General features: G+C 39.7%; 1 protein-coding gene across 1 annotated transcript in view; it reads right to left on the bottom strand.

The window, feature by feature from the left end:
* The window catches only part of CNTN1 (contactin 1), a 1190489-nt gene that overhangs the window by 807590 nt on the left and 365223 nt on the right, over window positions 1-17676 (bottom strand). The gene's annotated exons all lie outside the window — the stretch shown is intronic.

The following is a 17676-nucleotide window of genomic DNA, read 5'->3' as shown; positions in this document are numbered from 1 at the left end:
AGACTTTGCCTTTTTAGCAACTAAGTGCTATCAGCAAACAAAGAAACTTGTTGATTTCTACTCTTGTTTTTCTGTAAATATAGTTATGTGTTTTAGTTCCCGCTATACTTAAGGTCTTTCATCTTTACAGTTATAGCAATACAATGTATACACAATGTATATTACGACATCGACCAAGTCCTGTGGCACTGATATTCAAAGCTGATTATTTTCCATTTTAGAAGCTTGCAGTCTCATCTGTAAGAAAGAACAGTTAATTAACAGGTCTCTATAACCACGCTAATCTCAGGTTTAATTATTGTTGTCCCTATTACTTCATTCAAACAAAGGAAACAGCACTGAAGTAAAACATTGTAACTCCAGCTATGCAAAATATCCACACACAGTCATACTGATTGGCACATACTGATTGGCACACCCACTGTCATACTGATTGGCACACACACTGTCATACTGATTGGCTCACACACAGGCATACTGATTGGCTCATACACAGTCATACTGATTGGTGCACACATAATCATACTGATTGGCTTACACACAGGCATACTGATTGGCTCACATACAGGAATACTGATTGGCTCACACACAGTCATACTGATTGGCGCACACACTGTCATACTGATTGGCTCACACACAGTCATGTTGATTGGCACACACAGAGTTATACTGATTGGTGCACACACAGTCATATTGATTGGCACACATACTGTCATACTGATTGGCGTACACACTGTCATACTGATTGGCACACACACACACAGTCATACTGATTGGTGCACACACAGTCATACTGATTGGCGTGCACACTGTTATACTGATTGGCGTACACACAGTCATACTGATTGCTGCACACACAGGAATACTGATTGGTGCACACACAGGCATACTGATTGGCACACAGAGTTATACTGATTGGTGCACACACAGTCATATTGATTGGCACACATACTGTCATACTGATTGGCGCACACACTGTCATACTGATTGGCTCACACACAGGCATACTGATTGGCGCACTCACAGTCATACTGATTGGTGCACACACAGTCATACTGATTGGTGCACATACAGTCATAATGATTGGCGCATACACACACACACACACACACACACACACACACACACACACACACACACACTCATACTGATTGGCTCACACACAGTCATACTGATTGCTGCACACACAGTCATACTTATTAGAAAGCTGTACAAAATCTTTGACTGTGTTGTATGACTACACAGTACACAAATGCCACTGAAAAGAAACTGCAGTATTACTGACTCGTGATGTCGTAGCCAAACAGTTTCTATTATATCTTCTGTTGTCCCTGTAATTCCTTGGATTTTACCAATTATAAAAGTGTGCCAACACATGTAATTAGGTTCTTCTCCCACTTCAAGTGAAGAGCAGCTGCCGGTAAAGAGAATGTCCAATTAAGGTGCTGCAGCAGCCAATGTCAGTCTTTCCTGATAGCAATCATGTATTGTGAACATGGAACATAATGTTCGGTGATCAAAGCTGCAAGAAGCTTCAAAGATAAAAGGGGAAGAGTCTATGCGTCGGGTATTCAAACATTCCCCTAACACACACACACACACACACACACACACACACACACACACACACACACACACACACGTATTATCATGCATATAAAATGTCATGAGACAAATAATACGTTGTTGCCATTTGTCATAATATTTAAAGAAATCAGCACACATGCAACATCATTGTCAATATTACATGGATCCATGATTTATTAAAGATGAATATGTTTATATAAAACCAAAAAGGTAGATTAGATGAGTATATGATGATTCTTCAGTTGCTGAATGCAAAACAAAATGCTTGTATAAGACGTCTAAACATGCAGACATTTTTGTGCTCTTCTATGTAGAACTGGCACATCATTATCATAAAGATATATTTTAAAAAAACATGGAATATTCTGATCCAAAAGGAGGTCTAATGAAATGTAATACACAAAATACTGGTTTTATAAACTTTTTCTTTCCAAAAATGCATGATGATAAATACATATTTAACTAACATTCTTAACAAACAAAAGGACACCTACAGATGATACACTGTTTGCAAAAACTAGTGGCATACTGCTGCCATATTTTGCAGTACTAAGACATCATCACTGGATGTTTTTGCCCATTTCAATTAAAATATTCAAGATGCACAAACCGTTCTGTTTGTCATGGTTTATTCTACCCTCCCCCAAAGTTGTGTTTTGACACAAAGAAAGACTAACATTCTATATAGAAGGATGTATGCAAATATCACATAAGCAAAGAAATATAGAAATTTGTGATGGGATAGCTGCTCATTGACATAACAGAAAATGTTAAAAGATACAGCAAAATGTGACACTAGGAAATGCCTGACTTAAAGAATGACATATAAGAATGTCAGAAATCATGTTTGTAAACATGCATTTTGCTGTAATCACATCAATGAAATCAAATCTCTTTATAGTTCCCCAGAGTGAAAGAATCGAAGAATCCTTGAAGAAATCGAGAGTACTTAAAAATAACACACACACACACACACACACACACACACACACACACACACACACACACACACACACACACACAGAAGAATCATTGAAGAAATCGAGAGTACTTAAAAATAAAACACACACACACACACACACACACACACACACACAACATGTTTGTGTGTAGGAAAATGCTCCATCCCACATGCAGGCATTAGCATCACCTGTACCCCCCAATGAATATAATCATGTCTTCAAATTAACTCCACAACTCCAAGGCCACTGCAACTTCAAGTAAAGTGAATAACCACTTCAGAAGTCTGTCCTGCCAAGATGTCAATTACTTAAAGTGTTGATGCAGCCTTAGCGAATTGCACTCATCAAACTTTACCACACACAAAAGCAGGCTTGTGAAACTTGAGTTCAACAGAAGGACATTATCTTACCCCTTAAAACTACTTAGTTTGAGAGTCAAAACACCATAAAAAAATAGTATCAGTGAAACATAGTGTAATACATTTTTTTATTAATGTTAGCTGTTATAAGAACAATAAAATGAAGGATTGGGCTGTGCATTCATTTTTTGTACTACTTATATTACCACGACTATTTCCTGCTGATAATAATCCATCTGTCATACGTATTACCTTCCTTGAAAATAAACCATAGCAAAGTTTACCTTATAATATTTAGATTAAATGTTCTATATGAGGCAATAGCTTTAACTGGATTTACAGATCACCCAAACAGTTCATTAAAAAAATTAGATAAATAAGCTGATGGCCTTTCCCTGTCTCATGAGTACCCATTAGAATATTATAGTTAGAGACCTAAACTTGCCATACATACCTCGGGGAAAATAAATAGCTTGTGCACTCACAAAAGAGCCTTCACTCGTTTCATAGTTTGAAATTGCTCATACTTTGCTAGGAAGTAATCATCCAATTATCTCTCATAAATTTAGATTTAGGTCCAACAGTTTGGATACATGTATTGGACGACATTTTTCTGTTACAAAGTAGGTAAAAGAGGCCTTTGTTGAAAACATCCATCAAAGCCAAAGCTGCCCTAGAAATGTGGTATACTATAAAAGACAAAGTAATATATTAACAATAATTGTTATGGTAACCTTCGCAATAATGGTGTAACTTTCAGGCTATCTAGTAGAGCAATAAAACTGATTGGGAATAAAAAGGACATCTATAGAAAGTTAACACTTACCAGTAGGCAAATTGTTAAAATGTAATAAAACAACATGATAAAGGCTGTAAAAAAAGGAATGAAAAAGAATGTTGTGAGGTTGTTGCTAAACCTGGCCTCAGCTATCCAAGGTAATATCACGTCCTTTTATTTAAATACATCATGACAGCCTGAAAAAGATGGCCACGGTGGTGCAGCAGTTAGCATTGTTGCCTCACAGCAAGAGGTTCTCCGGTTCAATTCTTGGCTGGGGTGTCTTCTGTGTGGAGTCTGCATGTCCTCCCTGTGACTGCGTGGGTTTCCTCTGGGTGCTCCGGTTTCCTCCCACATCACAAAGACATGCAGTAGGTAGATTGGGCACTCTAAACTGGCCCTAGGTGTGAGTGTGTGTGTGCTTTCTGTGGAAGGTTGGGCGCTGGGCTGGCAACTTGACACTGTAAAACTCCACTGCCAATCATGAGCGGACAGATGATCCGCTGTGGCAACCCCTACCCGGGAAAAAGCCAGAAGATAACAGCCTGAAAAAAAGATGATTGCTCACTTAATGAAAGCAGTCTATTCAGTCCAGAAGTTGAAATTATGGGAAAATAATTTTAGTAAAACAAAACTTTTTACTTCAAAATGCAAACAGAACATCTATAGGAACCCCACTTGATGTAAGCAGTTTAAGTCTCAGGTTGAGAAGGTATCGTAAGCAAGGATCATAATTTTTTTTCTTTGTGAACAATTCATAGGAATCATTGATATTACTAACTGGAAGAATATATAATGAGCAAATAACTTCACTTAAATGGAAGCTGGCTGTAGTCAAGCCTTTAACAACTGACAAGGGAGATACTAACAAACTAAAAAACAATAAAGGTGTCAGTTAGTTGTCCTGCATTATTAAACTGTTGGAAAATCTTGACTGTAATAATAGGTAAATGAAGGAAACGCTTACAATGCATTAATATTTACCAGCATGCATGCATGCTGCATTATGCACGCATGCTGCATTATGCTAATAAATAATGCATAATGCATAATGCAGCATGCATGCACCCTGCATTATGCATTATTTACCAGCATGCATGCATGCTGCATTATGCATTAATATTTACCAGCATGCATGCACACTGCATTATTCATTAATATTTACCAGTGTGCATGCATGCATGCACGCTGCATTGGAAGATCAATATATTCAGCAAATCAAGTTTTCATATGGTCACATTATTAGTGCATCAGATAACGTTTTGCAGGTAGATGTGATCTATATTGTTTCTGGAGAGCTGCTAACACTGGAAGCCACAAATTGCTTACTTTGCAGCCTCAGGATTTCAGGAACATTGATAAACTAGAATGAAACCGGGTGACTAATAAACAACAGTATATCATGGTATACGGTGAATAAAGTAAACGGTTATGTCAGGATTCCCTGATTCTTATTATCCTGCTAAAGATATCACAGTCCGAAAAGCTTGAGGATGCATACCTGAAGAATGTGAATGCATAAAACAGCATTTAATAAAACTGTGACACTGGCTGATGGAAAGAAGATGTCCCTAAGGGTGAGCAATTAAACTGTAAGCTTGAAAATACAATGTCCATAAATTTGAGCAAACCCAAAAATGATGTCTTCTAGATCAAGGTTATCTGCCATAAGCTACTGATCTGGTAGACAAAGATTAAGCATCCTTCCTTAAATATCTGCATTTGTATGTATAGGGTCTGTACTGGAGAGTCGATTTACACTACATCTACTAATCAATATAGCAAATCCATTTAGCCAAATATCACCATACCCTCACTACACTTCTAAAATATAATACATAATTTACTAAATAAATGAGTGATTTTTTTTTTTTTGGACTGGGGCAAGCCCAACTACACCCCGAAAAGCCTCAATACTTTAACTATACCAGCTCCAAGATCACACAAAAATGGGGAAAAAGGCAGATTCCCTTATTGTACTGATTAATATTTTTGATAGAACACACATCTTGCTGTAAACCACTAACACTGTAAGTGAAGCAGACTGACAGACTAAGTGTACTTGCTAATGCTGAACAAGATGCACAAGGTCAGTCAGCTGCATACGTAGGCTCATAGGTACTTACTAGGCTATCGATCCATGAGGATCTTTAGAAGTCTAGACATACATTCTCAAGAAGTCTTTAGCCCTTATATTTTAAGTACCAATAATACAGGGATGAACAGAACATTTCCATGTTGCTCCTTTCCATGAGGGACAAAGGTACTATACCCAGTGTGAATTTGAAGTTACCCATCCATTCGCCCAGATTAGACTGTAATAATGTAAGAGACATGCTTTGCTTTATGTAGAAAGAAATACAGTTCCAAAGATGTGGTATTCTCTGTGATATGTATCCACCCCTCCAGCATGTTCTGTTTATGTTGTGAAAGAGATTTAGATTTTATTGAGTGGGTGTTTATGGCCCCATTGGACTTAACTGACAATATAAGATCTGTTCAGGCTCTGTAGATGAGGCACAGATTGCCCCTCAGTGGTCTATATGACACCTCGACATAAGAAAAGTTGAAATAATGCAGCAATGACAATTTTAGATAATATGTATCTTGAGAAAACAAATGACGCTGTATATATATTTATTTAATGTATTCATTTAACATTTGTTTACCAGAAAAGTCCGACTTGGATCTAGACAATTTTCAGTGGAGGCCCAGAGAAAAATGCTCCAGATGCATGTCTTTGTAATATATAATATAAATTTGTAAAGTTTCACCAAAAAAAATATTGGTGTGGTATTAAAGAAGAATTCAATTAGCAAGAGAGAGTAAGGTTTCCTTATTCAACAGACAGTTAAGGGGTCAATAACTTCCTATAAAGCTACTATTGTAGGATTACTATTGTTCTGTTGGGCTGTTTGGCTCTTGTCTGAAGAGAAATTCTGTATAAGAGAACAAAACAGTGTGGGGGAGGGAGTTAGCTTAGCCCTCATGAATTTGTACTGCTGATTCGGTTGTTAATATTTATTCCTATGCTAACCGTGTTTATTTCTTTTCTAGGTTGAGAAGTGATCATGGCAGAAGCATTGAGGCAGAAGTGGGCCAGTATTGTGGCCCATGCAATAGAACTGTTCAGAGAGATCCCTCAGGAGGTTCCAGTAGTCAGTACCCAGGGTCCAAATACTCGAAGGAAGCAGCAGACGGGGTCTAGACTGCAGACAGTGAGAGCAAAGACAGCCAAACAGACAGCAGCGGAAAAGAGGGAAGCTGCAGTGGAAATGCTGTTGGCAGCTTCTACATCAACAGATAATGACTCACCAGGCTTGTTTGGGTTAGAGGCGGCAGGTGCAGTTGCAGGAAGTGAGTCAGGGCTGAGTGGGGGTGGGCTAGGTGATACATTGGGTAGGGGTTTGGAGGCTACAGCAGGTGATTTGGATATTGATAATACTTTTTCCTTGTTAGATGATAAATTGGAGCCAGGCCTAGATGGGGTAGGGTCAGAGTTTGGGTCACGGCCTGGGGACTGGTTGGCAATGCAGGCTTTATGGCAAAAGGATTCACCAATTTTATTGATCTCACATATATCTTTGGTAGTGAAGGAGAAGATATGGAAAGGTGAATGTATTGATATTTTTGAATGGATTGATGTGGACAGGGTTCAACATTTGATGGAAGCTGAGTCAGCTAATGGGAAGGACTTACTGGGGGCCTTGATGGCTACAGGTCGTAAGTGGGTGGGTAGGTTTCAGCCCAGGACATGAGATAATTGGGTCTTGGGTTTTATATACTACATGACAGTGTGTTTGGAGAGGGATAATTCTTTTGCTCTTCCACTTTTGGCATATTTTTTAACAATACGGGAGGCACAGAGGTTGAGGCCAGGTAGGTAATGCATGGTTTTGGTATGATCAGAAGTTTCATAAGCAGAAGGTGGTGGACAAATCCATGCACTGGGAAGTCAGACACCCAGATATTTGGCTTTCGACCATGATGGATACTTTCGGATCAGGTGACAGGGTGACTCAGTCTGTGGAAGGGGGTCCAGGGGTTTGTTGGGCCTTTAACACAAGGAGGTGCTCATGGGTAGGTTGCCGATTTTCCCATGTTTGTTCTAAGTGCATGGGGCCACATGTGGCTATGCAATGTGGGGTGGTGGTGGTCAGATTGGGGGGTAGGCATTTTATGTCAGGGTTCCAAGAGGTTGGAGTGGTTCTCGCTTGATGCTGCATGAGGCACGAGGTCGTTTTAATTTTCAAGGCCAACAGGGAGGGTCATTTTGGGGAGGAAGGGGTCACTCAGGGGACCCATTCACCTATTAAGGTTCAAGTTTTGAAGGGGTTGCTGGCAAGTTATCTGCTGCCGGCTGTAGCTGGGGAATTAATTGAGGGTTTTTCTAGCGGTTTTTCAATTAAATCTTCTTTGGTGGGTGAGGGTAAGCTTGGGGAAAATTTGAGATCTGTGAGAGGGAGAGAGGATGTTTTACATGCTTTAACTGAGAAGGAATGTCAGGCAGGGAGAGTGTTGGACCCTTTTGATTGGCCTCCATTTCCTGACTTTAAAGTGTCACCATTAGGTTTAGTCCCTAAGAAAAAGCAGGGTGAGTTTCGTTTAATTTACCATTTGTCAAACCCTGAAGGCAAGTCTGTCAATGATTTCATTCATGGGGAAGAGGTCAAGGTAACGTATGCATCTTTGGATGATGCAGTCCGCATCATCAGGAGTTTTGAGGATCCCTGGCTGGCTAAGGTAGATATTGAATCGGCTTTTCGCTTGCAGCCGGTAAGGGAGGAGGATTAGCCATTATTGGGTATGATGATGTGTGACAGTTTTTATTTTGATACTGCAATGCACATGGGGGTGTGCTGTGGCATCTGCTACTTTTGAAAAGTTTAGCACAGCACTGCATTGGATATGGCAGTGTAGGGTTGTTGAACAGCAGGAGGTTCACTATTTGGATGAATTTTTGTTGGTGGGTGAAGGAAAAGAAGGAGCCCAGGTGGCAATGCATGAGTTTTTGGGGATGTGCAAGGTCTTGGGGGTACCTCTGGCTAAGCATAAGTTGGAAGGCCCGGCGAAGGTGTTGGAGATTTTGGGTTTGTCTGTGGATGCTGGTCAGGGTTGGTTTTGTTTGCCAGAGGATAAGGTGGTTCATCTGTGGGAGACAGTTTCTTGGGTGAGGTTCCAGAATAAGGTTCAAGTTAGGGTTTTGATGTAATTGTTCGGTTTAATGAATTCTGCCTGCAGGGCAGTACATCCAGGACTTACGTTTTGCCGGTTGGTGGCCTATCTATTAAAAGGGAGGAAGAGTAAGCACCACAGAGTAAGGGTCAGCAAGTTAGTTCGGGAGGATCTAGCATTGTGACTGAAATTTTTACATCAGTTTAATGGAATTTCATTCTGGCAGTTGGATTGGGTTGCTCAGGGAGAGCTCCAATTGTTTACAGATGCAGCTGATGGTTTTGGCATGGGAGCCCTACCCCCCCTACTCATCAAATGGGTTGGTAAACTACATTGACTTGGGCTTGTGTAATCTGATAGTAGAGTGACTTGAGCCTTGGAAAACTGTATCATACTTTGCCTAATCTTGCATTCTCCTATAGCTGTACCTTGCTGCTTTCTTCAATCTTCCTCTTACACCAACTCTCCCTTCTATATATACTCTTCTTCTAGGTCTATCCCTACATCTTTCTACTACCTACTTCATATTTACATAAACATCCCTCCTCTACTGACTATTGCTCAATTATTATCTCTGTCTCCTTTCTCTTTACCTGTAACTTTTACCTTTAAATAACCTAATTTAGTATGTTTTTTTTTTCTCTTTTTACAGTACTCCACTCGTGATGGTCCCTCCCAGCCTCTAGAATTTAAGGACTTCCTCCTGCAAAACCTCTGATGTTTTTTTTCCTGGATATTTCTGCCTGCTAGCATGGGCCAAATAGAAAAGAACTTCTGTGAAGACTCCCCTAAAACTAAATAACTAATTAAAACAAATGAATGTATGTAGCCTTACACTAGTTTTAATTACTTATTACTACTTATACATGTTAGCCTGCCCTTTCCGTGTGTGAATCAGCAGCCTACTGCAGACCATTAAATACCCCCTTCCCTCCTGTATTTTTGTTTTCTAGTCTTAGAAAACTACCTAGTACAATCAATAAGTGGCTGATACTTTTTCTGCTGGTTTCTCGCACCTTTCTGCTCTATCCCGCTCAGCTCTCCCTGCGGGTTCACTCCGCTCCCCTACCCTACCCCCAAATCTCACCCACCCCCAGTGCTCCTGCATTTATTCTCCTTTAGAAATCCCTCCCCCTCTCCTGAATCTGATTGACTTCTTGAAATCAGTCGCCAGAGCTGTGGAGGAGGGTAAGGCAGTCCACACAGTCTATCTGGACCTCGCCAAGGCCTTTGACACCATCCCCCACTCTGGAATCATAGATAAACTTACTAAGCTGGACATAAATCCCTACATCACTCGATGGGTTGCTAACTGGCTTACTGACAGAACCCAGACAGTTAAAGTAGCCGACTCCAAATCCAGCTCCAGACAAGTGACAAGTGTAGTACCTCAGGGTTCAGTTCTGGGACCACTCTTGTTTGGCATCTACTTCTCTGAAGTACAGACCAACACTAAGGGACTCTGGCTAACAAAGTTTGCAGATGACTGCAAACTGGGAGCCATTATTGAATCCCCAAATGATGTGGATATTCTACAAAAGGGCCTTACAGAAACAGATGCCTGGTGCCAGAGCCATGGGCTCAAGCTTAATGCCAAGAAATGTATAGTTATCCCCTTTGGAAAAAAAACATGTACCCATGAATTACCACATAGGGGGCAGGACACTAAACATCGAAAGTGTAATGAGAGACTTAGGGACACAGGTGGACAGTGGTCTCACTTTTGATAACCACATTGCCACAACAGTCAGGAAATCCTTCTATGTGGCACACCTCATCACTAAGGGCTTTTCATCCAGAAAAAAGGAGGTCATTGTCCCACTGTACTCATCCCTCATTAGACCCATTATAGAGTATAATGCCCCGTTTGGTATGTACCTCACAAGACATCTGCAACAGCTCGAAAGGCCACAGAAATACCTCACTAAAAGAATCACAGGCCTAAAGCAGATGCCATATACTGACCGTCTAAACAAACTCTAGCTATACTCTGTGGCATATTGTCTACTCATAGGTGATCTCTGCTTAACATACAAGGCCATGTCAAACCCTGAGCTGTTGGACATGCTCCACTTAAAGAAATCCCAATCCCTCAGAGCCACACGCTCCAGGGATCTAAACCTTGTCATCACAATGAACAAAACATGCTGGAGGGATAGGTTCCTGACCCAGAGACTCCCCATACTCTGGAATAGACTGCCCATACATGTCAAGCAGAGCGCCTCATTGGCACTCTTCAAAAGGAACCTTGATGATTGGATGGGAGATAGGAAATTCACCCCAGGGATCATGTCAGTCACCCTGCTAGACAGGGGCCTGGAGAAGTAAATATTGTGGGAAGAAATATCCAGGGAATTGTTATGGCTATGCTTGCATAGGCCCTAGGGCCGATAGCCTAGTACCAACCTATGAACCTATGAACCTACCAACCAATCCTTGAACACTTTTTCTCTGCCCCTTCCTCCATCCTACCTATCACTATTACACCCCCACTCACCTACGTCCCATTACCCTCCTCTCTACTACATCTGACAGACTCCACCTACCACGCTTTCTCTTCAACCTAAAATGCTTTTTTCCATTTTTCCTCATCCTTCTTCTACTACCTCTATACCATGCTACCTCCTATACCCAACTTCCATCAACACCCTCCCACTCTTCCTCCCCACCTCCCCCTCACAACACACTTCCACAACATTTCTGCCTCTTATGTTCCCTCCCACCCTACCCTCCACTTAAAACAAAAGCTTTTCCCAGTCCCAATTTCATACTACAAACCTAAACCTACTCACTGCCAGGCACAACTATCAAAGTACAAACCAAAGATACTTATTCCTTTTCTCACTTACCTTTGCTTAGCCGGTGACATTCACCCTAATCCAGGACCAAACTTCTCTCCAACAAACCACCCTAGCACCAACAATAAATCCACCTGTAAATACCTCAAATTCCTCACCATCAATGTTCAAAGTTTAAAAAATAAATTAACTCTCTTTCATGCCTGACTCAATCACAACTCTCCTGACATTGTAGCCATCTCAAAAACCTGGTTAAACCTCATATAAGTGACTCCAAATTCCTAACCCCTGTACTTCAGTCTCTTAGATCTGACAGTTTAAGTAGGAGAGGTGGTGGTGTAGCATTAATCTACTCCAACCAGTTGTCCATTACTCCATATCTTAATCCCATCCCTTCTTTCAATAATGCTGAACTTGTAACTGGCATACTAAAAATAAATAACCATGAAAGCATCTGCTTCATTTCCTTCTATATCCCTCCAGGTAATAACACCACTACCCTGGAAGACATCCTCTCCTGGACCTCCACTAATATTAAGCTAGAAACCTACATATTGGGAGATGCAAATATTGATTGGAACAAAATCAATAACCCTAATCCCACCATGTCAATCAATCTATTTAACTACACCCAACTTACTAACTCCATTACTAGGCCTAACAAAACCAACCCCCATGGCTCCATACCAGACTGGATCATAGTATCTCACCCTAATAAAGCCATAAAATCTGGTGTCATTCCTGACCCATTAGGATACCACCTCGCAGCCTTCACCCATTGAGCTACCCTCACTTCCCCACACTCCCACCACTTCATTCATACTCGTAATCTCTCTAACTTTAATCCTACTTTTTCTGACTCCCTTAAGCAAACTAACTGGAGCCCCCTAAAAACTCTTCCATTAGACGCAACCGTTGAATTTTTCAATTCAGCATTCTTAAATGTCCTCAACTCCCTAACTCCAATAAGAACAAAAAGAGTAAAACTAAGACCACCCTATGGCTTACCAAAGACACCAAAAAGATTATGCTACAAAAAGATAAAACCTGGAAAACATACCTCCAATATAAACAACCTGAAATCTTGCTTAAATATAAACAGCTAAGAAACCTCGCCAAAAAACAAGTCATTAGAGACAAAAAGTTTTACTACATCAAACTACAAGTAAATCATCCAAAAAAAACCCAAACAATTTTGGAACTCAATTAATTCCCTCCTTAGCCCAGTTACTAAAAACAACCCCTGTCCCAACAGCAGCAAATCTGACCTTGAAATTGCCTCACAATTCAATTCCTTCTTCACCACTTCTATTGCTAAGCTGACCAAGACCTTTACCAAAAATAACCCTCTACACCACCACACTTAATCTTCCTCACCTTCTTCTCCCCCTCCCCCTACCTTCGAACTCAAACCCGTCTCAACCTACCTTATAAACTACTCTCAAAACTGAAACCATGCTCTAATGCCCCCAACAACATTCCATCCTCCTTCTTAAAAATAGCCACCGATGGAATTGCTCTCCCTATCAGCATCCTGAGCAACAGATCCCTACTTGAATCCTATGTACCCAAACTATGGTGCGCTGCCTATATTCTTCCACTTCAAAAGGGTGGCAAAAGCTGTAACATCACAAATTTCTGCCTCATAACCATCCCCTCCCCAAGCTCCCAACTGCTTGAAAAATGCATCCACCTCCAGCTCATGCCATTCCTTACCAAATACCGGCTACTGTCTCCTACCCAACATGGCTTCTGCCCAAGACACAGTACCAACACCAGCCTTCTCTCCTTCTTACATGCTGTTAATCTCGCTTGTGACTCTGGTAAAATAGTATCCACAGTTCTGCTGGACTTATCTAAAGATTCTGATACCATCTCCCATACCCACCTCCTAAATCATCTGTCTAATCTTAATCTCTCTCACAATACACTTTCCTGGATCTCCAGATATCTTTCAGACAGGTCTCAGGCTGTAAAATTGGGCCAAGGCACCTCCACTTTCCTCGCTACCCCCACTGGAGTACCCCAAGGATCCATACTTGGCCCAGTGGGCTATTCAACATCTTTATTAATGACTTTCACAAAGCCATACCCAATACCAAAATTGTGCAATATGCTGACAATTCTACTTTGATCTGCAGTGCCTCTAATCTAACAGATCTCCAATTACTGACACAAACAGCCTTCTTAACCACCAAAAACTGGATGCTCCAAAATCACCTCTCACTAAATGCCAACAAATCTAAAATCCTTCTATTCTCTCCTTCAAAAACTTCCCCTTTTGACAACAACATACTTCAAATTACCAGCCAAAACAACTCCATTATAGAGGTCATTCCCTCCGTCAAACTTCTTGGTGTCACCACTGATGAACACCTAAAATTTAACACTCGCATCCAGCTAAACATTAAGAAAACCCACATAAAACTCGCCCTACTTTACAGAAACAGCTACTTCCGCTCTCCTGCCACCACACTAACTCTTTCCATGACCTATCTCCTTCCCTCTCTTCTGTACAGCACTCCTCTGCTTACTAATTTATCCTCTACTCTTTCCTCCAAACTGGAAGTATGTTACAATAAAATCTCCAGATTTGCTACCAAAGCCAAATCCTCCTCCCGTCATTGTACCTCCCTTCACTCATTAAATTGACTTGAACTCCCCAACCAACTAGACTTTCTCCAAATCACCACAGCCCACAGATTACTGTTGCAACCTACTAAGTGCCCTGCTCTATCCAATATTCTACAACCATATATCCCCCAATAGAACCCTTAGATCTACCCACCAACACCTAATCACCATCCACAAACCCAAGTGCCCAGCTGGTCAGCTTCTGCTATCCTTCTCCTTAGCCAAAAAATGGAATTCTCTCCCCTCTTCACTGAGGACCTGTGACAGCACTGAAAACTTTAAAACTCTACTTCATTCTTATCTTTATTCAAACAGGAAATGCAACTGTACTCTTCACCCCATACCTCTCAAGCTCTCCTCCGCTTATACTCCTGACTAACCTTCACACCAAGCTAACCTCACTCACAAATGTAGATTGTATAAATAATTAAACTGTAATATGTAGCCACCATGCTATATGCCTGTCTTTCTTGCCTAAACAAAATTGTAATTATTTGTTTTCTTTTTCTGAATGTTACCTGTTGTTTGTAATGCAAAGAGTTTTTGTAATTAATTCATGTAACTAAACTATGTATTGTGGAACTTTTCTCCCTAGGCCTCCACTGAAAACGGGCTCCCCGAGCCCAGTGGACCTCCCCGGTCATCAAACTGGAATAAATAAATAAAATAAATTAAGTAAAAACAATTAACATCAAAGGGTGTAACTTGAGCTTACTACCCTGCTGAATGAAAGACATGCCTGCAAGCATGCACTGCTATCAAAGTAAAGCACTTGTAAAAAATATATAAAAAATTCACATTCATATACATATATATATATATATATATATTAATATAAAAACACATATACATATGTAGTGCACAGTCCTCTAAATACAACTTTAAATATAACATTTATATATTTATGAAAGTGTATGTATAAATATATACATAAAAATGTACATATATAAGTAAACACACTTTATTAATGATGCATTTAAAAAGAGAGAAAAAAAAACTAAACAAGGGTCTAGATTTAAGCTTAGGTTTAAGTGACACAAGTGTTACCATGTCAATGGAAACCAGAGTGTTAAACTGTTCAAGGAATTGGCTGTGGGTACACAGACCCTGCGATGTGGGCAGAGGAACTCTTTTCCAGGTATAAAACATGGGCACAGTCAACCAGTTCTGCTCTTTGTTACATACACAAGTCGCAGGAAATAAATACAAAACACAGAGAGGTCTTTGATGAGGAAAAGCTTGATTTTATGGCCTTCACAGTATACTTCATTATGAAAACAAATGAGAAACTAGTCCAAAATTGAAATAGTTTCTTCCAGAACATTCAGCTGTTATCCTTACAGTAAGGCTCCATCTATCACAGTCCACAAAGACATTAATTGTATGAGTGAAACATAGAAAGAGAGGACATAGTAAAGGGTCAGGAACACATTTACTAAACAGTTAAATATACCCCTAAAGTAATTTAAAATACCATATACTTCTTTTTTATATAAGAGCATTCCCACAGTTTAAATGTTTTCAACCGAAGTGAAAGCCACCATGCTATATGCCTGTCTTTCTTGCCTAAACAAAATTTTAATTATTTGTTTTCTTTTTCTGAATGTTACCTGTTGTTTGTAATGCAAACAGTTTTTGTAATTAATTCATGTAACAAAACTATGTATTGTGGAGCTTTTCTCCCTGGGCCTCCACTGAAAACGGGCTCCCCGAGCCCAGTGGACCTCCCCGGTCATCAAACTGGAATAAATAAATAAAATAAATTAAGTAAAAACAATTAACATCAAAGGGTGTAACTTGAGCTTACTACCCTGCTGAATGAAAGACATGCCTGCAAGCATGCACTGCTATCAAAGTAAAGCACTTGTAAAAAATATATAAAAAATTCACATTCATATACATATATATATATATATATATATATATATATATATATATATATATTAATATAAAAACACATATACATATGTAGAGCACAGTCCTCTAACTACAACTTTAAATATAACATTTATATATTTATGAAAGTGTATGTATAAATATATATATAAAAATGTACATATATAAGTAAACACACTTTATTAATGATGCATTTAAAAAGAGAGAAAAAAAAACTAAACAAGGGTCTAGATTTAAGCTTAGGTTTAAGTGACACAAGTGTTACCATGTCAATGGAAACCAGAGTGTTAAACTGTTCAAGGAATTGGCTGTGGGTACACAGACCCTGCGATGTGGGCAGAGGAACTCTTTTCCAGGTATAAAACATGGGCACAGTCAACCAGTTCTGCTCTTTGTTACATACACAAGTCGCAGGAAATAAATACAAAACACAGAGAGGTCTTTGATGAGGAAAAGCTTGATTTTATGGCCTTCACAGTATACTTCATTATGAAAAAAATGAGAAACTAGTCCAAAACTGAAATAGTTTCTTCCAGAACATCTGTTATCCTTACAGTAAGGCTCCATCTATCACAGTCCACAAAGACATTAATTGTATGAGTGAAACATAGAAAGAGAGGACATAGTAAAGGGTCAGGAACACATTTACTAAACAGTTAAATATGCCCCTAAAGTAATTTAAAATACCATATACTTCTTTTTTATATAAGAGCATTCCCACAGTTTAAATGTTTTCAACCGAAGTGATAAAACTCCCTTTATGGTTTACCAGTTTGCTAGCTGATTCTTTGCTGCTGACCACAGGACATGGTAAATTTTTTGAGAGTGAACTAGTTCTTTTATGTTGGTCATATCTAGGGACAGTCTCATCTCTGAAAGACATTCAGTAGACTTAATAACATCCACCACAGAACAGTTTTCAAAGAAGTATGCGCCCAAATACATTAAGAAAAATACAGAGTTAAAAGCAGGGTCACAAGAAACATCACGTTATGAATTCCATCTGCTAAGAAAATACTTTCTTCAGCTGGTATACCTCATATATATCTCAGGATTTCTTTGAATTTCACAGTTAGGTGAGGACTTTTATTCTTCTCCCATTAACACAAAGAAATGTCTACCTTGATTCCTACCATAAGGCAGATTTCTAAGAGTTGTAGTAAACTGATCACAAGAGCACAAAAACTAAAAAGTCATGAACCAGTAATGAGAAAAAACACTGCCACAAGCCACCAGGATGTATAAATGACTGAAAATCCAAGGAAAATGTGGTCGCTAATGCATGTAAACAACAATACTGCATACAATGCGACTTCGATGGTTTGCAAGTTACTTAAGGGATAAGACCAACATGGTGAATGAATGTATAGGATTACTAACCATTCTGATGGAAATGGATCTAGAGAATAATTTGATATGGTATGAGGGATCCATTTTCAAACAAACAACAGGTGTAGCAATGGGGGTCGCATGTGCCCCCATTTTTT

Source organism: Protopterus annectens, chromosome 11.part0 (genome assembly GCF_019279795.1).
Source record: "Protopterus annectens isolate FY-2018-M chromosome 11.part0, PAN1.0, whole genome shotgun sequence".
In the NCBI taxonomy this organism is placed as follows: domain Eukaryota; kingdom Metazoa; phylum Chordata; order Ceratodontiformes; family Protopteridae; genus Protopterus; species Protopterus annectens.
This window is presented reverse-complemented; position numbering and strand designations above follow the sequence as displayed.